The sequence below is a fragment of the Ornithorhynchus anatinus genome, chromosome 2, assembly GCF_004115215.2.
Source record: "Ornithorhynchus anatinus isolate Pmale09 chromosome 2, mOrnAna1.pri.v4, whole genome shotgun sequence".
Classification (NCBI taxonomy): Eukaryota; Metazoa; Chordata; class Mammalia; order Monotremata; family Ornithorhynchidae; genus Ornithorhynchus; species Ornithorhynchus anatinus.
The window spans coordinates 117,287,227-117,308,088 of NC_041729.1; the positions used below are offsets into that span (position 1 = coordinate 117,287,227).

The following is a 20,862-nucleotide window of genomic DNA, read 5'->3' on the forward strand; positions in this document are numbered from 1 at the left end:
GTTAAAGCATGGGCTGGGGAGTCAAAAGGTCTCGCACACTTGGCACCTTGAATGTCAGCCTACTCACTGAACCTTGATCTCATCTATCTCACAGCTAACCCATTGCCCACCACCTCCCTCTAACCTGTAACTCCCTCCCCTTTCACATATGATAAACCACCACTCTTCCCACCTACAAAACCTATTAACATCACTTCTCCTCATTTCCCCTAATCCCCCTCCCCGCTGCATCAGCTAGCATTCATACCTATACTTTTTAGGTACTTATTATTTACCTCACCCTTAAGTCAAAGGCACTTACGTACATTACCCATAAATTATTTTAATGTCTGCCTCCTCTTCCAGACTGTAAGTTTTTTGTGGTCAGCGACGTAGCTACCACCTCTCTGGTACTGTACCCTTCCGAGCACTTTGTAGAGTGCTCTGTATGCAGTAAACACTCAATAAATAGCATTGAGTGATTGATTCAATCAGTGATTGATTGGTTAGACCAGCTAACCAGTTTGGTTCTGAACTACTTCATTTGCTCTGCTGAGACTCAATGTTGGATATACAGTAGTGTAAGCATGTAACAGCAATAGTAAAATGTCCATAAGGAACAGAGAATTATGTCTGGAGAGTATCCTTGCTTATGCCCAGATGCAAGCGTAGAACAGGACGGAAACCCTGAAGAAAGGCTTTCTCTAGTATTTATTATAAACTTGACTATTCAGTGGACAATGTTTTTCTATTTTGAATTAATTATGAATGCTTGATGTTTTGTACGGCGTCTAAATGGAAGCCTAGTGGGCATTTATTTTATAAATAATTAAATACACATATTTAAAATAGGTTCTTTATAAAAAAGTAGCTTCTCCAGAACTGAAGGTGAAATTTTGTTAGAAAATTAGACAGTTCTTGAAAAAGACAAAATGGTTATGTTGTTTACATAAAGAGCTTGTTTTAATTAATCATAATTGATTCTCTTTGTAGAGAAGAGATAACAATTGGCTGCATAACATTATCATTCTCCTGTCTTTGACTTTTAGGGTTTTAAAATTTTCAAGTGCCTTCCAAATGCTCTGAAACAGCAGTTAGCACAGATTGGGTTAAGTCTACATAGAAAAACAGTCCCAATAATTAAAACATCAACTTCCAGGCATTTAGAGCTTAAAAAGAGTTCCAAAAAACCATACAGTCTATCTGAGTGTCTATTTTATGAATTGTCTATTCAAAGGAGTGTACTGTGACTGAATTTATTGGAGGCAACAATAATATTAATAAATAATTATGTGGAAGGATGCCAGGGTTCAGTAAGTACAGGAAGTCACAAGACAGAACCCCCAGGACCCAGCTGGGTGAGTTGAGGTGGTAGGAAGAAGGAATGGGCTGGAGATGAAAGACCACGAATAGCTTGGAGTTGGAACTGGATGAAAGTGAGTCAGGTCCTCCACAAAATGGGGTGAGGTGTGGCCTGGCCTGGGGTAGCCCGACCAAGTTGGATCCGGCTCAGGACACCAGTGAAGGGGCCTCAATTATTCTCACTGTGACTCTTGGAGAGGTTCCACACTCATATTCACAAGTCCCTCTCTGCTATTGTTCCAGGTAAAAGAGAACTTGTCTAGGAATCAGGAGGCCTGGGTTCTAGTCCTGATTTTTTGGCAGATGGGACCATGCCACAAGTGGTGAAAGTTTCTGACTGAAGAACCACCAAGGACATTTTGTAAGGTGGAGGCACCCAAAGGGAATCCTGAAAAATAGCTGGCTAGCATGAATTGAAAAAGCCGCAGTGATGACCTAGGCAGCCTCAGGCTGGGTCCTGGTTTGTCCAGCAGGACATTGGCACCACGATGCAGTTACTTTGGTCATAAATGGGTTTAATCCTTTGCTTATAGATATGGATTGCAATATATGCTAGTTTTGGCATAGTGGATAGATCCTAGGCCTGGGAGTCAGAAGTCAAGGGTTCTAATTGTGGCTCCACCACTTGTCTACTGTGTGACCTTGGGCAAGTCGCTTCACTTCTCTGGGCCTCAGTTACCTCATCTGCAAAATGGGGATTGAAACGGTGAGCCCCATGTGGGACAGGGATTGTATCCAACCCAACTTGCTAGTATTCATCCCAGTGCTTAGTACGGTGCCTGGCACATAATAAGCACTTAACAAATACCGCTATTATTATTATTATTATTATCTGCCTGACTACTCTCTTGAAGCAGCCAGTTCCCATCTAGGATGAGATTATAGGGGTAGAGCAGTGTGAACCATTATCACTGCAATCATTTCTTTCATATAGGGTCTTGATCCAGAAACTTCATGACCCAAGCTCATTAAGACAGCTCTACTTCAATATCCTGCTGTGACACTTCAAATTAACCATGTCTAAGACTCAACTCTTAGTCTTCCCACCTAAACCCTGTTCTCCACCTGTATTTCCCATCACTGTAGATAACACCACTACCTTCCTTATCTCACAAGCTTGTAACCTTGGTATTGGCCTCTCTCTCTCTCTCTCTCACATATTCAATCTGTTACCATATGTCATCACAACATTACTAAAATCTGCTTTTTCCTCTCCATCCAAACTGCTACCATGCTGACCCAAACTCTTACAATAATAATAATTGTGGTATTTGTTAAGTGCTTACTATGTGCCAAGCACTGTACTAAGCACTGGGGTGGAAATGAGCAAATCAGGTTGGACACAGTACTGGTCCCACATGGGGCTCACACTCCAATCCCCATTTTACAAAGGAGGTAACTAAGGCCCAAAGAAGTGAAGTGATTTGCCCAAAATTATACAGCAGACAAGTGGCAGAGCTGGAATTAGAACCCATGACCTTCTGATTTCCAGGCCCATGTTCTATCCACAATGCCATGCTACTTCCAAGCATGGGAAAGCATTATCCTATCCTTTCCCTCCTTGAGTACTGCATCTGCCTCTTTGCTGACTTCCCTGCCTCCTGGTCTTCTCCACTCCAGTCTACACTCCAGCAGTTTCACTCTGCTGCTCAGATTATTTTTCTAAAAAGCTTTCAGTGCATGTCTCCCCACTCTTCAAGAACCTCTAATGGATGTCCCTCCACCTCTGCATCCAAAAGAAATTCTTCTTCATCAGCTTTAGAACATGCAATCAGTTAGTTCCATTGTACATCACCCCATTGATCTTCTACTATAACCCAGACTGTAAAGTTCATTCCTCTAATGCCAGCTTATTCATTGTGTCCCATCTCATCTATGTCGCCACTGACCCCTGTCCCACATTCTTCCCCTAGCCTGGAACTTCTTTCCCCTCCATATATGTCAGACCACCACTCTCCCCACTTTCAGAGCATTATTAAGGTCATATTTCCCCCAAGAGGCCCTTCCCAATTAAGCCTTCTTAAAGCTCTCTCCCTTCTGTGTCATCTATGCACTTGGATCAGGGACCTTTGGGCATTTTACATTTGCCCCATTCTCAACCCCACAGCACTTATGTATATATCTTTAGATTATAAATTATAAATCATTTATATTAATATCTATCTTCCCTTCTATACTGTAAGCTCATTGTAACCAGGGAACATTTCTGCTAACTCTATTGCATTATACTCCCCCAAGTGATTACTACAGTGCTCTGAAAATATTAAGTGCTCAGTACATATAATCTTGACAGAAGATACTATTCACAAGCACACAAACTTAGTTGCTTGGGGAAATCATAGAATGAGGTATGCCTGTTTCTCTATTGTAACAGTATTACAAATGCAAAATATAGAAAATGATCCAAGTTGTGAAATTACTTGGCAATATCTGAGATAACTGAGTTTAATGAATATGGAATATGCATTATCTGGATAATTCTAATGTGTAGACACAGTATATCCCATAAATAATTATCAATAATTATAATTATGTATCTTTGGGTTCACAATGCTGAGGGTATGGCATATATACGTCATTCCAATGGCACACTGGCCTCTGTTCAGTCAACTAGAAGTCACTTCAAAGACAGAATTTGAGCTGAGTCATTACACAGCCCTGTGTCACCATCACTTCTCATTTTCTCCTGTCCATCTCTGTGGTCAGAAGCAGTGGAAATTCTGAGAAAGAAATGTGAGATGGAAGAGCCAGGGATTTGAAAATAATAGTGACAGTTGCACTGTGGCTCTGACACATTCTGACCCTTGAAAGAAGTAAACTTGAATCAGATAACTTGATCACATCAATATGGCATGGCAACCAGTTTTTGGAAGGTGATCTTAGATACAGTCTATGGACTGTCCCAGATATAAAAGAAGGCTATCTTTTCCGTTCTGGAGTCTTCTTCAAGCCAGTCAAATGACCAAAAGAAGACAGATTAGGTTGTTGACAGTTTGAATCTTGATACATTGCTCACCATTATAGCTCACAATTATCTTAAAATAGTATTTCTTCTTTTAAAACACAAGTCAGTAGTTTCACTCCCTGGGATATGGTACAGAGATGTCACTATGCCAGTCTGCCCACAGAATGTGACATCCATTTAACAGATCTATGACAGTGCTAAGATAATTTGACCATATTTGATCAATCTTAAACAGTTTTATGCTTTTCAAATCAATATGAACTTAAGAAATTAATGAATTAATGAATTGAAAAATTAATGTGTAATAATGTAATAAATTGATCTTATCAACTTTACAAGTTTATCCCAATTTTCTCTTAAAACTATGTCAATGTTTTGTTTCATCATAAAGTACAAGTTAGAGATCAAGACTAGACATGTCTATTGAATATCATGGGAAGTCTTACTGGTAACCCAGATTGAAGCATTATAAAAAAATAATAAAAGATGTGCTAAATTATACTTCAAACTATTCAGATTTTAAGGCCCGACTGTGAAATTACGATACATAATTTCACAATTATATCATATATGCATAGCTTGAATTTGTTTTTGAAGATGATACTATTGATAGTGAAGACCTTTTTATGGGCATGAGTGTGGTCAAAAAGACGAATGACCAACGGACATTCTCTATTGCAATTTGTGATTGTAAATAAAACTTCTATATGCTGATGCATTTTCCACATGCAGAATAGTCTCTGTTCTTGAACCTTTTATCATTCCAGTCTTTGTGAAGCCTTTACTCAAGGATTTTTCTCCCTTTTCTGAATGCTAGTGCACTGTGGTCCATTGTGGTCTCAGGGCAGCCTGGCAGAAATATTTCCTCTTGAAATGATAGCTCCTTGGGATTCCACTTTTTCTTATTCACACGAAGTAATTCTGCCCTTTCTCTGCTACCCCCGCTCCTGCTGCCGAACCCATCCCTCCTCGGTTCCCAGCCTTGGCTTTCCCATCCTTGCCCTTCCCTGCACTCCAAAAAGTATACATTACTTTAACTGTTTCATTCTTTTTTTTAACAAATCCAACGTTGCTGAACTTCTTCAAAGATCTTACTACTGCTGACATCACTACCACTGGATGGCAGGCCCAGACTTTCAGAACCACAAAGTCAGGAACTGGAACTAAACCAAGATATGGTAAAAGGAGAGCAGGAAGTAGAGGAGGAGAAGGGGTAATGGAAAAAATATCTGGAAGAGGAGGAGGATGCTGAAGGGGCTTCTCCTGCACTTCCAACCACTCATCTTCCACTGCCTTCTTGTCTTTCGGCTCCTATCCCTCCCTAGTTTGAGTCTGATCCTCTGGTTTGACAGCCTCAGAAAGCAGCCACTTCCAACCACAGAGGTAATAATGATCATAATAATGAAGGTAATAATGATAATAATAATAATGATATAATAGTATTTGTTAATAAGAATAATTGTGGTATTTGTTAAGTGCTTACTATTTGCCAAGCACGGTTCTAAGCCCTGGGGTAGATACAAGGTAATCAGGTTGTCCCACGTGGGACTCACATTCTTAATCCCCACTTTATAAATGAGGTAACTGAGGCACTGAGAAGTTATGTGGTTTGTTCAAAGCCCCACAGTTGATAAGTGGCTGAGCCGGGATTAGAACCTATGATCTCTGACTCCCAAGCCCATGCTCTTTCTACTAAGCCATGCTGTTTCTCAAAAGTAGTAACTGAACACTTATGCCAAGTTTTATAAATGTGACAAGCACTGTTCTAAGCTTTGGGGTAGATAAAAACTGATCATGTTGGGCACATTACCAAACGACACTCACAGTCTTAATTTCTGTTTTACAGATGAGGTAACTGAGGCACTGATAAATGAAGTGACTTGTCCAAGGTCACATAGAAGACAAGTAGCAGAGCCAGGATTAGAACCCATGTCCTTCCCAGGCCCATGCTCTACCCACTAGGCCATGCTGCTTCCTCTATGGCCAGGGCAGCAAGAGGCCAGTGGAATCCAGTAGCAAAGCGCTATTAAAAAAATAAAATCAGTCTAAAAAGTAGCATAGAAGGACAAAGTACCAGGGAGACAGGGGGACAAATTCAGTTGGTAAGAATATCTCAGGTTCTGGAAGGGGAGCCCACCTTTCATATTTGTACAGGAAAGGGACTGAGCAGATAAATTCCGTTGTTCTAATGCAACCGGATCTGCTGTGTTGATGAATAGCTTCCTCTGAGCCTTTGTGCTGTTTGGGCCATGGTTCACTATATCTTTAAACTCTTTTTTTCTGCTTTTCTTACTTGTGTGTTACTCTCCTTTCAGTTCACTTCACATCAGTTCAGTTCAGTTCAGTTCACTTTATAATTGCTGCTTTAGGTATCCTTCTCTCCACTATTGCCCAAATGGTTTCTACCAAAGTGGGTATTTTGCTTTTTTTATGGTATTTTATGGTATTTGTTAAGTGTTTTCAATGTGTCAAACACTTTTCTAAGCACTGGGGTAGGTACAAGTTATTTAGGTCAGACGTAGTTCCTGTAATGCATAATGCTCACACTCTAAGTAATAATAATAATGATAATGATGGTATTTGTTAAGTGCTTACTATATGCCAAGCACTGTTCTAGGTACTAGGGTAGATACAAGGTAATCAGGTTGTCCCATGCGGGGCTCACAGTTTTAATCCCCAATTTACAGTTGAGGAAACTGAAGCACAGAGAAGTTAAGTGACTTGCTCAAGTAACTTGTGCAACAGGAAGAGTAGGATTAGAACTCAGGGCCTCTGGTTCACAGGCCCATGATCTTTCCAGTAGGCCACACTGTGAGCAATGTTTCAGTGCTAATGATTTGCCTGCATTCTTGGCCTTTGTTTCTAGTTATTTTGTCATGCCATTTGATGCTGAGAATGATTCACTGGTGAAATTGTAGAAACCACTTCAGAAACTGGATGCATCTTCTGTAGCAGGGCCAGATCTTATAAATGATTGGACACCACTACACTTTTATAAACCTTAAAAATATTATGAAGATTGATGCCTGGATCTTATTATACTCTGTCAATCTGCCAAGAGTCTTGCTGATATTTTTGGTTTTCTTTTATAAGTCTCTGTCTCTCAATGCACTCTTGGATACTGTTCAGAAATTACATTTCCTTGGAAAAGATCAATGACCTTGTAGGCATATGTGCAGCCTGAATATTCTATTAAATATTTTAATAGTCTATTAAAAATGTTACTACAATAATTATAAAATTTACCAACCTAATTTAGCATTACCAATTGAGTTGCTTATCTGAATCAGTGGTTAGGGAGGGACTTATAAGCACCATTTCACCTGTTCTTTGCAAGGACTTAAAACTTCATCCCAAATCCTAAAATGTCATGTTCTGAACTCATCGTGAACACTACTAAAGCTAATGATTTTCTCCTACCCTGGAAAATAAGAAAAATCCATGTTGGCCAGATAAATTCAACAGGACCCTAGAAATCTTTGATTGTTGAATTGATCCAGATTTTTTGGTACTGAATGCGTTGTAGTAATGACATTGAAGTGCCTACTGTGTACCAACCACTGTACTAAGAACTGGGATGCTTAGTGCCCATTGATGAGAATGGAAATAAAGATTACGAATGTTGCAGGCTATTTCTAACATCAATTAAAATGCTGAATAACACGAATTAGGTCTGTGGTGACAGTTTTTTCTATTTATGAGCTCTAAAGCCTTTGAAGCAAAACATCTATTTTTTGATAGACCTTGTAGGGCTATTATTTATCTGTTAGCATGCCACCAAATTATAGAAAACATACCCAGTGAAGGGGATAGGTTGATGATACATCTGTCCTTTGTTCTCAGAGATAACACATGAATAACAATGATCTCTAAAAAATAACCATTAAACAAGACAGGATAAGCCCCCCAAAAATGTAGTCACTCCAGTTGATTACAAAATGGAATCAAAACTGCCCTTGCTTAGGCTGATTCTTTTAATGTTCTTTATTTTCAACCAGAATCAGGACATTTTAATTTGCCACTTCTCTAAGGAGTTATTGGCCTTCTTCACCAAGGTCCAGCCTTTATTAACTCATTTCTGCCAAAATGTTACTCTCATGCTAGCCCATGATTTCCAAAGATGGCTATTGTAGGCAGAGCCATTCTTAAAGTGGGATGAATTGAAGTAATTTACTCAGCCCTCACCCTCACAACCTAGATCTTCCCCTATGTGAGTGACAATCACTCAGTCTGGGACAGATCAACTATCATGGAACTTCCCGGAACAACTCCTTATAAGTTTTTTTAGAAGGGGGGGAGACAGCATACTTCCTCCTTTTGAGGCTAAAGAGAGACACACAGTGATTCCCAAATTTACCTCTCCAGGCCTGACCTTTCTCATTATTATTATATTTGTTAAACACTTACTCCATGTCAAGTAGTGTTCTAAACTGTAGGGCAGATACGAGTTAATCAGATCAGACAGTCCCTGTCCCAAATGGGGCTCACAGCCTAAGAGGGAGGGAGAACAAGCATTGAATCCCATTTTACAGACAATGAAACTGAGACACAGAGAAGCTAAGTGACTTGTCCAAGGTCATACAGCAGGTAAATGGAAGAACCAAAATTAGAACCCAGATCCCCTGACTCTCAGTCCTCTGCTCTTTCCATTAGACCCAACTGCTTCCCATCTATTGAAGCTACTCTTAATCTTAAGATTCAGCTAGTTCCAATCTTTCTTATTATTATATGAAGGCTTCTCCATCCCCAAGAGTTGGTAACGTTACACTGAACCACTTCTCATTCACATCTCTACCACATATTATGAACAAGTAATATCAATTTGAGTTTAGTAGTTTCCCCTCTCCACTCCCCCAAATTATGGTGCTTTAAGACTATGAAGTCAGCACATGACAATTGTTAACTTTGTTGAACTTGTCACTGGAAATTGGGAGTTTTTAATGCCAATTTGAGTTAGCCTACCGTAGACTAGCTTTGTCATAGTTTCCATTTCAAAGTGGAAAGTACAGCAAGTCACTGTATGAAAATTCTAATATAGTGAATAGTTAGGGAATAAATTCAGTACCTAAAGCCCAGATTTGCTTATATATCTGCTGGTGTTTTTGCTACCAAATATGAGAAGCTGAAGTTTTAAGAGAGCAAGCTCCATTGTACTGATCCCTTTAAGGAACAGGACCTGGATGATGAAGGGTGAAGGGGAGGGAGGGTCTCTTCAGTCTCACAATTTCTCCTGTCTTCAGTATATCTCTACCTGGATGTCCTGCTGACACCTCAAAGTAAACAAGTCCATAACACAACTCCTTATTTTCCCACCCAATCCCTGTCCTCCCTTCCTGTCTTTCCCATCACTGGAGACCACTATCCTCCCTATCTCACAAGCCCATAATCTTGGTACTTTTCTCAATTCATCTCTCTCAGAAAAACCATATATTCAATCTGCCACCAAACCTATCTTTTCTACATTCACATCATTAAAATCTAACCTTTTCTTTCCATCCAAATTGTGACAACATTGATCCAACCACTTATCCTATCCTGCCTTAACTACAGCATCTGCTTCTTGCTGACGTCCCTGTCTCCTGTCTCTCTCCTCGCTAGTCCAAACTTCATTCTGCTTTCCATGTCATGTTTTCTAAAGAGACATTCAGTCCATATCAACCGACTCCTCAAGAACCCATCAACCACTGCATCAAACAGAAACTCTATACTATTGGCTTTAAAGCTTGCTGCCTCCTGCCTACCTCACTGATCGTCTGTGGTCCAGCCCACTCACTTTGCTCCTCTAATGTCAACTTGTTCATAATGCCCCAATCTCATCTACTTCACCACCAAAGAGGTGTTTTCCTCAGGTTGACAAGATCAGCTCAAGGAGGGGTTGGTTAACTGGTTTAACTTGTCTCCGGGTACTTTACTGAATCAAGACCATCTACTTATCATGGGTGTGGCACTGTACATAAATGTATATTCACAGACAACAGTTTGTCTCTCTTGTCTTCCTAAAATATGGTAAGCAAATATGAAACCTTGAAACCTGTATTACTGGATTAATGCAAATTTTATAGAAAAAAGTTCATTCATGTGGGAAAGATAATATTTTAATTACTTTAAAAACCAGGAAAATTACTTTGATGAAGAAAACTTCATTCAAATCAAAATACAACAGTGTTTTGTCAAAAAAATGAAGGGCATCACATATATTTACCACTTAAGGCTGAAGTAGATCCATGGAAACCCTGGTTTGGAGGGAGCTGAGGGCAGGGATGATCACTGTCAGTATCACTGATCCATTTTAAGCTTTTGCCAATAAAGCAGGATTAAGAAGCACATGGAAACAAGCTTCGATCATAAGATATTCATTTAACAATCCTGAAAAATAGTAATTCTCATTCGCATTGTCTGCTGCTACCTTGAAAGTGACTGTTAGAATGCAGCAACCCAGAGAGGCCTGTTTTGATCAAGTCTGCTGCATTTCCTTTCAAAGTGAATGAGATAATGTGGCTGCAGAACAGCACCCTTTAATCAGATCAGCAGGTTCCCATTGAAATCGAGTACAATGCAACTGGTAGTTGGCATTTCCCTATAACAGGTACCCTGCCTTCCTTTCGACTTTTAAAAAGGCAAAAATACAGTTATCTTGATGCTAACTCAATCTGGATAGAGACTTCACTAATCCTGGGCAAAACACTCCCCCCAATTTTTTTTTTGTCATTAATCCATGTTTTGAATGGATTAATGAATGGGGCCCTCCTTCCAACAAAAATGTTTGTTGTTGTTCCTGCTGAACACAAAAGCTATATCAGAAAGGCAAGATAATTAACTGCACTAATGCTCTACCACATTTAGGGATTGTAGCCTGGTGAGGTAATTGCTTTGAAAAAGAATCTGAGAGAGAGGATTTTTTATCAGACCTGAGACAAAAAAGAAGCAGTTAAAGTAGCAAAGTCAATCTCCAAATATTCAAAGGAGACACTCATATGTCTTCAAATGCGTCAAGTTGGTTCTGACCCATAATGAGTCCACGGACACACCCTCTTCAGAATGTCCTATCTTCTGACATAAGTTCTTTCTGGTATGTGTATCTACAGAGTACTCTTGGTAAAGATACAGAAGTGGTTTACCATTGCCTTCTTTTGTGCAGTAAAAACTTGAGTCTCTGCCGTTGTCTTTGATCAACGTTTTGATCACTTGATCACCTGCCTTTGACTCTTTCCCATTCTGCTGCTGCCCAGCATGGGTGAATCAACTTTGACTGACACTTCAACTTAGTGTTTTTCATTATGTGTAGCCCTGTATAGCACAGCTCTAAGCTTCATCAGCATACACAAACTCTCCTGCAATAATAAAGCATTGATTCATAGGAGAGACACCTGCTTATACTATACTGTCTCCTCCCTTAAGCATATTTTAGGAGCAGGATGATATTTTTGGAAGTTTGGGAGCAGCTGCATACTTTTACTGTTTTAGAATATAGAAATCAATAAATCATATTTATTGAGTGTTTACTGTGTGCAGAACACTGTACTGACCACCTGTGAGAGTACAATTCAACAGAATTAGCAGACATGTTCCCTACTCTTTGGCTTACAGTCTAGAGGGGGATAAGTGGAAGGAAATAACACCCAATATTCCTGACAGAATTAAGGTTTTAGTGTTGTGAACAGGAGACTAGGAGGCAAAATTGAAAGGTTCAAAAGAAAATCATTGGGAAAAATGTCATAGTTCATTCCTTTTGGTCTTTCTGACTCCTGTTTGCATCAGGCAGAACCATCTGTGGGTCAACTGCCACTATGTTCCCAGGTTTTCTACCTGTCTCTTCTTCTTGTGGTGGAAGGTGATGTTTCTCTTAATAGAAGGAGAATAGACCTGGGAGTCAGAAAACTTGGGTTCTAATCCCGGCCTTGCCATTTGCCTGGTAATAATAATAATGTTGGTATTTGCAACAATAAGGTTGCAAGAGGTAGTAGCATACCTAGTAGAAAGAGCCATAGCTTGGGAGTCAGAGGTCCAGGATTCTAATCCCAGCTCCATCACTTAACTGCTGAGTGACCTTGGACAAGTCACTTAACATCTCTGGGCCTCAGTTTTTTCAACTGCAAAATGGGGGTTCAATACCTGTACTCCTTTCTTAGACTGTGAGCCCCATGTGGGACAAGGATTGTGTCCAATCTGATTATCTTGGAGGATTACTCCACATAGTAGTCACTAACAAATGCCATTAAAAAAAGGTCAAGGAGGATTAGATAGAGTAGAGGCCATTGGGGACTTGAGAGAGGGTCACTTCCATGTAGTTAAATAGGCAGAAGCCAGATTTGAGGGAATCAAGGATAGAATTATATTAGAGGAACTGGAAGTAGGTTTAATAATCATAATAATAATAATGTTGGTATTTGTTAAGTGCTTACTATGTGCAGAGCACTGTTCTAAGCGCTGGGGTAGACACAGGGGAATCAGGTTGTCCCACGTGGGGCTCACAGTCTTAATCCCCATTTTACAGATGAGGTAACTGAGGCACAGACAAATGAAGTGACTTGCCCACAGCCACACAGCTGACAAGTGGCAGAGCTGGGATTCGAACCCCCGATCTCTGACTCCAAAGCCCATGCTTGTTCCACTGAGCCATGCTGCTTCTCTATGTGTGACCTTGGGCAAGTCATTTACCTTCTCAGTGCTTCAGTTTCTTCATCTGTGAAATGGGGTTCAAAATATGTTCTTCCTCCTAGACTGTGATCCCCACATGCAGCAGGTACTGTGATTGACCTGATTGTTTTGTATCTAGCTTAGTACATGGCCTAGTGCTTGGTACATGGTAAACATCTAACAAATATTACCATTACAATTAGGAGGTCTGAGGAGACCTGAGGTCTGGTAATGAGCAAGGGATCGGAGATGGAAGAGTCAAGTGCAAATAGAGTTAGAAGGTAGGCTTATGAAGAGCCAGAAATGTGAGTGGAGATTAGTAGATGAAGAAAATTGAGATGAAAAATGGGGAGAGCTGGTAGAGAACCATGTAGCCCATTGAGAGGCAATTTTGCTGATGTGAAGTTAGAAGAGTAGCTATTGGAGTTTTTTGAGGAGTGGAGCAATGAGTGCTGGGGAAACCTGGGATAGGGAACAGACTGATGAACTAGTATATTATATAGTATATGAGAAGAGTATGAATCAACTTGGTAACTGTTTGGGTAGGGAAAAAGGGGTGAGTATGGGAAATGTTGTGGAGCAGAACTGGAAGGGCTTAAATGAATTTTGAGAGTTAAAAGACTGGGAAAGCCAAGGATGACAGTGACACATGTAATTGAATGCCGAGCCATGTTCCTTGGCCTTTCTTTCCCTCATTCTGCTAAGAAAAAACAGGGCCTTGCTACTCCATTCACAACAATGTACATTGCCTTGATTCTAGCTTAGTTGTCATTGTTTTTACGAGATGTTCTTCCCCTTGACTCTATTTATTGCCATTGTTCTTGTCTGTCCGTCTGTCCGTCTCCCCCGATTAGACTGTAAGCCCATCAAATGGCAGGGACTGTCTCTATCTGTTGCCGACTTGTTCATTCCAAGCGCTTAGTACAGTGCTCTGAACATAGTAAGCGCTCAATAAATACTATTGAATGAATGAATTCCCTGTACATGAGGAGTCATGAGGGATTTGAGCAGTGTATACAGCCTTTACAAATTTTAAAATTTTGAACTCCCTAAGTATAACTGTACTCGACCAGAGCAGAAACAATAAAGAGCAAAAGAGAAATACTTTGGAATGATGAAAAGCAGCAGTCATGAAGATATAAGAGAATGGGAGAAGACCTCTTCCTCTTCCTATATGGTCAGAAAAGGGGAGTTTTTTTTAAATACAGAGATCACATCAGTTCAACTGGCAATGACCTCTTTTAAGAACCATGCAAATGTTTAGACAGGAAATACTCCTAAAATATTCAGACACATCTCAGAAATGCCCCAGGCCCTCCAAAAAGTGACATGAGATGAGGAATTAGGGACAGAACTGAGGAAGATTGTAATATATTCTTGTCTCATGTTTTTGAGTCTTCTCCGACCCATTGCAACTCCATGGACACATCTCTCTCAGAACGCCCCACCTCTATCTGCAATAGTTTTGGTAGTGAATCCATAGAGTTTTGTTGGTAAAATACTGAAGTGGTTTACCATTGCCTTCCTCTGTGCAGTAAACCTGAGTTTCTGCCATCGACTCTCTCCCATGCCGCTACTGCCCAGCACAAGTAAATTCTGACATGTAGCAAATTGCCTTCCACTGGCTAGCCAATGTCCAAGCTAGGAATGGAATAGGTATGCCTCTGCTTGACTCTCCCTCCCATAGCCAAGACTGGCAGAGTACTGAAAACTCTCTAGGTGAAATTCTGAGAGGTGTGTGATATACTGGAGGGGTAAAAAATAGGGACTTGGGAGACAGCATGGCATCTTCCATTCCACTTCATGGATGGAGTGAACCACTGGCCCCATTGTGTGATAGTGTTTCTCTATTGTAGGGCATTACTTCAGACTCCCTGAGATATCACTCATTTTTAGATAGTTATGTTACAGTGCTGGAGCAGGAAAAGAACTATGGCTCTTGTGGGAGTTCTGTTACAGGGACTTTGGACTATTGTTGATAGAGAGAGGTTGTCATCAACAAATATAATTTACTCCACTTCTCCATTACAGTATAAGCTCCTTATAGACTGGAATCATATTTTTTACTCCTTATACCCTTCCTGTTTGCTCACTCCCCACCCTGCAGAAGACAGTAGTGAATAGAGTAGCCATGTGATAAATTCTGTTAATAACTGTTAACATGATAATAAAGCCATAAGACAAGATATCATGGAAAGCAGCCTTTACACTGTTCCTGGAAGTATCATGTTACTATCGTTTGTAGCATTTTACTGGAATGGATGGATCATGGGCCTAGCCCAATAGTGGTTTAACATAGGATCTTATGGTTTTATGATGTTGGAGTGGGTGATGGGCTTAAGAGTACTTTTTTTCTATACAGGAAAGACTTAGGTCTACTTAAAAACAGAAGGAAAGAAAGCAGAACAGTCAAGTTATTAGAAAAAAAAATATTGTATAAAATTAACACATCATATGTTTTCTTTCCATTCCAGAGAGATTTATGCAGTTGGCAGAAAATCTGCCAACAGGAAGTTTGTTTGGGGAATTACCACCATTAATTCATCTCTTTTTGAAATGTAAGTATGCAATAAAGATGAGAAACGTTGTAAAAGTATACCCCATGATACAACCTGGCTAAGTTTCTTGAAAATGAGTTTCCATCGGGAATGGTTGTTTTGCGGTGTATGTTTTTCCTTAGACATGAATGCTATAAATTGAGATCTATTCCAGAGCTCTGGAAAAGTTGTTCAAAATGGTTGTTCTTTCTATATACGCTTTTGTTAAACATATTCCTAAACTATTGTTTAGAATAGTTCATATCATGATATTATAAGATTAAGTAAATGAAGAGTTTTTATGTAATTTATATGTCTTCAGAGGAGACCACAGAAGTAGAAGCTAGTTCTACTTATTGTAGTAGGTTTTTTAAACTACAGTGAAGAATTTATATAAATTGGGATGTTTCTTCTTAAATTGTAGTTGGCCAACTGCTGAATACCTCTGTGCGCCTTAACTCAATTTTGTGATTAAAAAAACTGAACCATGATTCATTCTTCCCATGGGTGAGTTAACATTTTAAAAAATCTTCACAATACTTCTTTCAACACTTTGGAAAAATTACAATAATTTTGAGTAGCATCATAGCCTAGTGAAAAGAGCAAGAGTTTGGGAGTGAGTGGACTTGGGTTCTAATTGTGGCTCCATCACATATCTGCTGTGTAACTTTGGACAAATCACTTTACTTCTCTGTGCCTCAGTTACCTCATCTAGTAAAATGGGGATTAAGACTATGAACCCTAAGTGCCAGAGGGACTGGGTCCAATTTAATTATCTTGTATTTATCCCAGTACTTAGTACAGTGCCTGGCAAATAGCAATGATTGATTCAAATTTCTGTAGGAGTTTCATTATTCCTCCCAAGAGCCACCCTACTTAATATTAAATGGCAAGGTATGATCGCTATGAGGCACTAGAATACAGTCAGCTCATCTTCACTGAGGCATTTTCATTAGCAACCTAGCTCTGTTCAGTACATCTGAGGCCATGGATGCTAGCTGGACACCTTAACAGCTATTGTTCTGTAAATAGATATGGGATTTATCTGGATATGGAGAGCAGAAAAATGGAGTAGCAGCAGATATGTACAGATATGTACATAAGTGCTGAGGGGCTGGGAGTGGGGTTGATTAAAAGGAGCAAGTCAGGGAGTTAGAGAAGTAGCATGGTGTAGTGGACAGAGCATGGGCCTGGGAGTCAGAAGGTCAGAAGCATTTAACAAGTACCATAATTATTATTATTCATTATTATTATTAGGAAGATGCAAATGGAAGTGGGAGATGAGTAAAGGAGGGCTTAGTCAGGGATGGCCTCTTGGAGGGGATGTGCCTTCACTAAGGCTTGGAAGCAGGGGAGAGTAATTGTCTGTTGGATTTGAAGAGGAAAGGCATTCCAGGCCAGAGACAGGATATATGCAAGGGGTTGACGGTGAGATATATGTGATCAAGGAAGAGTGAGAAGGTTAGCATTAGAGGAGTGAAGTGTGTGGGCTCGGTTGTAGTAGGAGAGTAGCAAGTGAGGTAGGAGGGGGAAGGATGATTGAGTTCTGTGAAGCCAGTGGTTAGGAGTTAATGTTTAATATGGGGTGGATGTGCAACCCCTGGAGTTTCTTGAGGAGAGGGGAAACACGGCCTGACTGTTTTTGTAGAAAAATGATCTGGGAAGCAGAGTGAAGCATGGACTGAAGTGGGGAGAGACTGGAGGCTAGGAAGTCAATGAGGAGGCTGATGCAGTAATCCAAACAGGCTAGTATGAGTGATTGTATTAACATGGTAGCAGTTTGGATGGAGAGGAAGGAGCAGATTTTGGCAATGTTGTGAAGGTAGAACTGCCAGGATTTAGTGATGGCTTGAATTATGTGGGTGGAACGAGAGAGAGGATTCAAGGATAATGCCAGGTTTATGGGCTTGTGTGACAAGAAGGATGGTAGTGCCATCAATAGTGACAGGAAAGAGAGTGGGAGAACAGGGTTTGGGTGGGAAGATAAGGAGTTCTGTTTTGGACATATTAGGCTTGAGGTTACAGGAGGACATCTAAGTAGAGTTGACTTGAAGGCAGGAGGAAATGCGAGATTACAGGGAGGGTGCAAGATCAGGCCTGGAGATGTAGATTTGGATATCATCTACATAGATGTGGTAGTTGAAGCCATGGGAGCAAATGAGTTCTCCAAGGGAGTGGGTGTAGATGGAGAATAGAAGGGGACCCAGAAAAGAACCTTGAGTGACCCCCACAGTTAGAGGGTGGGAGGCAGAGGAGAAATCCACAAAGGAGTCTGAGAATGAATGACCAAAGAGAGGAGGAGAACCAGGAGAAGACAGTGTCAGTGATAGTTGGATAATGTTTCCAGAAGGAGGTGGTCAGGAGTATTGAAGGCAGCTGAGAGGTCAAGGAGGATTAGGATGGAGTAAAGCCATTGGATTTGGCAAGAAGGAGATCATTGGTAACCTTTTAGAGGGCAGTTTCTGTGAAGTGAGTGGGATGGAAGCCAGATTGGAGAGGGTCAAGGAGAGAATTGGAGGAGAGGAATTTGAGACAGTGGGTGTAGAAAACTCACTGAAACAGTTTGGAGAGGATTGGTAAGAGGGAGATGGGGTGACAACTGGAGGGAGTCATGGGGTCAAAGGAAGGTTTTATTAGAACAGGGGAGACATGGGCATGTTTCATTCATTCATTCATTCATTCATTCATTCATTCAATAGTATTTATTGAGCACTTACTATGTGCACAGGACTGCACTAAGTGCTTGGAATGTACAATTGGGCAACAGATAGAGACAATCCCTGCCCAATAACGGGCTCACAGTCTAAACAAGGGAGACAGGCAGCAAAACAAAACAAAACAAAAACAAGACAACACCATCAAGATAAATAGAATCAAGGAGATATACACCCCATTAACAAAATTAATAGGGTAATAAATATATACAAATGAGCACAGTGCTGAGGGGAAGGGGGAAGAGCAGAGGTTGGAGGGGAGGGGGATGGGAACAGAGGGTAGGGGGGGCTCAGTGGGGAACGAGCCATTGGAGACCAAACAGTTAAAGATGGCTGTTACGGCACAATGGTAAAACTCATCATTTTCAAAAACTAAGCCCAACAATATAGTAGGAGTAGTATTTATTAAACACGTCTTAGAGAAAAGAGCAAGGGCTTGGGAGACAGAGGATGTGGGTTCTAATCCTGGGTCCGCCATTTGTCTATGTGACCTTGGACAAGTCACTTAACTTCTCTGTGCCTCAGTTTCCTCATCTGTAAAATGGGGATTAAAAACTGTGAGCCCCACGTGGAACAACCTGATTACCTTGTATCTAACCCAGTGCTTAGAACAGTGCTCGACAATAGTAAGCGCATAACAAATATCATCATCATTAAACACTTTCTGTGTGCAGACCACTGTACTAAAAGCTGGGAGATAATTCACAGGAAAAAATTAGAAATGATGCCTTTCCATCAGGTGCTTGTAATCTAAGAGTATTAGTGTGGGAGAAGGGACTGGAGACAGACATCAGAAATGATGAAACAGTGAAATACCATGGACAAATACACAAAATAAAAAAATCAGAAGGGTGTTGTGGTTATAGGAGCAGAATTTCAGGCTTCTCAAAGTTCAGAGTTAAGGGCAACCCTGAAGCTACTGTTCTTCCTGGGGTTGTGTGAAGGCCTTATACTATGGGTGTCCATGGTGACAGCTTTATATCCCTGGCTCAGCAGGCACAGAACATGCAGGGAGCAGGACTTTCAGGTAGCAGGAGGGCAGACAGCAGCTAATCATCCTCATCATCATAATCATCATATTTCTTAAGCACTTACTGTGTCAAGCACTAAGTGCCAGGGTAGGTATAAAATGATCAGGTCAGAGACAGTCCCTGTTCCACATGGAGTTCACAGTCTAAGATGGAGGGAGAAGATTCATTGCTTGACAATAATGAGCGGTAAGGGGGTCACATGCTAATCTACACATATGTATTGGGGATGAGGTAGTTATATCTAAAATGCAAAATGTCTGTCAGGGACATTTTTAAGCAGCTGGATCACAGCCAGTCTTTCGGGTAAGACCAGTGTGCTTTTGAAGAGTTTTATCAAGTTTATCAAGTGGGAAAAAAAAGTAAAACTGTATATGATCCAAGAAGCAAAAGGACTGGGACTTTATGGAATAGTTAATCTCAGTTGCCAGAGATGAATAGCTACAACCATCTCTGGGGCAGAGCTAAATTTTTGTAAGTGATATTCACAGGCCTGACCTCTCTTCGCTGGCTGCTTTCTGTTTTTTGTCTGTCTGCTTCAGTTCCTACCAGGAGGAAATTTGTCCCTGCTTTAAGCTAGCATGTGGTGAATTTGTCTTTATCAACTTAATCAATAATAGAATGAAATGGGCCAGGAATATAAAGAGTTACATTTGGGATCTGGAATTCTACCCATTTCTGAGCAAAAAGAACGTACAATTAAAATTGCACTCCTTATGCCTTTTACCTGAACACAGAGAACATAGGGTAAGGAGCTCTCGAATATTCATAATAATATTGGATTTTAAGTACTTACTATGTGGCAAGTCCTAGGATATATACAAGATAATCAGGTTAGACACAATATTTGTACCACATAAGGCCTCACAGTATAAGTAAGAGGGAGAACAGGTATTTCAACCACATTTTACAAATGTTGAAAATAAGGCTCAAATAGTTAAGTGACTTGCCTGAGTCCACATAATAGGCAAGTGATGGAGTTGGGATTAATAACTTGCTTCCCTGACTCCCAGGCTTCTGCTCTCTTCACTCTCTGTATCACTTTGTTTATATCTGGGTCATCAGTTGTGAATTTCAGTTAGTAAATCTCCATTTTGATTTATTTTGGCATTCTTTGCTCTTGCAAATTAAACATTGACTTGGTCAGTATTCTGTCTTGGATCCTATTTAAGTCATATATACCAGGGATTTAGGACAGCTTCCCCATAGATCTGGGTTATACTCCCACCTACTTTATTCTTTTGGGTGGCCTGTTGTAAGATGGTTGATTATTCGTGTTACTCCCTGTCCAGTGTAATAATAATGTTGGTATTTATTAAGCGCTTACTATGTGCCGAGCACTGTTCTAAGCGCTGGGGGAGACACAGGGGAATCAGGTTGTCCCACGTGGGGCTCACAGTCTTAATCCCCATTTTACAGATGAGGGAACTGAGGCACAGAGAAGTTAAGTGACTTGCCCACAGTCACACAGCCGACAAGTGGCAGAGCTGGGATTCGAACTCATGAGCCCTGACTCCAAAGCCCGTGCTCTTTCCACTGAGCCACGCTGCTTCTCCAAAATCACACAGCTGACAAATGGCCGAGCCGGGATTTAAACCCATGACCTCTGACTCCAAAGCCCGTGCTCTTTCCACTGAGCC

At 40.6% G+C, this 20,862-nt stretch overlaps 1 long non-coding RNA gene and 1 other non-coding gene across 2 annotated transcripts in view; both read right to left on the minus strand.

Annotated features, from left to right (window-relative positions):
- Positions 1-20,862, minus strand: part of LOC120638230 — a 170,068-nt gene that overhangs the window by 34,219 nt on the left and 114,987 nt on the right. The gene's annotated exons all lie outside the window — the stretch shown is intronic.
- On the minus strand, positions 14,543-14,680 carry LOC114809891. The gene has a single exon (XR_003757663.1). It is a non-coding gene; the product is annotated as a small nucleolar RNA SNORA7 (small nucleolar RNA).